Below are 1,497 nucleotides of genomic sequence, written 5' to 3'. Positions count from 1 at the left end.
TGTAAGTATATTTTGTGTTTGTAGTTATATGTGGGATATTTATATCATGTTAGGCATGACTATGGAATAGTTATTGTTTACATTTGGAAATTAAACATGACACAAGGAGATATGATTGTCAAATCGAAAAGATATGTACTTATGAAGGCTATTCTTGGTTGTCAGCCTGACCACATCTATAATTAACTAAAATGCAATTGACTGGGTATAGCTGTGAGGGATTTTGTTTTTAATTCAGTCATTTGAAGTGGAAAGACCACTTCTACTCTGGACCTTTCAGGTTGGAAGATATATCTATCTTTAATACAGTACTTTTGAGGCTGGATGATCCACTTTGAATCTGGGCCATATCTTCTGCTGGCAGTCTATATAAAGGAAAAGAAAGAAGGAAACTCTTTCTCATTGCTTGTTTGCTCTCACGCACACTATCTTTCCTTCACTGGTATTAAAACCTACTTCTTTGTGATTCTGGCATATACTAAAAACCAACTGAGAAATCCAGCCTTATAGACTGAACAACTGCAGGATTCTTGGACCTTCCTTTTGTAGAAAGTGATTGTTGCACTAACTTGTCCACAATCTGTAAAGCATTCTAATAAAGCCCCTTTCTATAGATATATAGGAAGGTAGGTAGGTAGATAGATAGATAGATAGATAGATAGATAGATAGATGATAGATAGATAGATAGATAGACAGACAGACGGATGGATGATAGCTAGACAGATGATAGATTTATTCTATAAATTATGTTCCTCTATACCAATGGTTCTTACCTTCCTAATGTTGCAACCGTTTAATACAGTTCCTCATATTGTCATGACCCCTAACCATAAAATTATTTCTGATGCTACTTCATAATGGCAGTATGCTACTGTTGTGAAAGGGTCATTTGACCGCCCCAAAGGGGTCATGACCCACAGATTAAGAACCACTACTCTAGATGCTACAGGCTAGAGAACCCTGACTAATACATCTTGTGAAGAAGTTTCAGGGCCCTTCTAACTTCTCTTTTTTTATGCCTATTTGAATTGTAGCCCATATACAGTCTGTCTTCTGAACCAGCAAAGTATTCTTTCCTGTTCTCAGCTCCTGGCATAGGTGCCTGCATCACTGGTTCTGTTTCTATGGAAACCAGCTTCAGATAGGTGCCAAGAGTAAGGGTTTCAACATTTCATCTGAAATAATTGAGAAAAAAACCCTAATTCTACTACCCCCACCTATCTAACATTCTTTTTTTTGTGAAAACAAGATGAGAAAGGCTATGAGCAGGCAGCAACATGCAGCAAATCTATGTCTCTTTAGGTGCCTGGCATCCTTTTGATGCTTGTTTCAACAAGCAGTTTATCATGGAGAATATGGCCAAATGATTTGTGTCTCTTTTCTCAGATTTCCTTTAACAGTGTGCAGATCCCTCTGTCCCATTTGCCTTTCTCATTTCTGTACTCATACTTTTTTTTTTAATTTATTTATTTATTGAGGATTTCCGCCTCCTCCCC

The sequence above is a fragment of the Microtus ochrogaster genome, chromosome 10 (genome assembly GCF_000317375.1).
Source record: "Microtus ochrogaster isolate Prairie Vole_2 chromosome 10, MicOch1.0, whole genome shotgun sequence".
Lineage (NCBI taxonomy): Eukaryota > Metazoa > Chordata > Mammalia > Rodentia > Cricetidae > Microtus > Microtus ochrogaster.
This window is presented reverse-complemented; position numbering follows the sequence as displayed.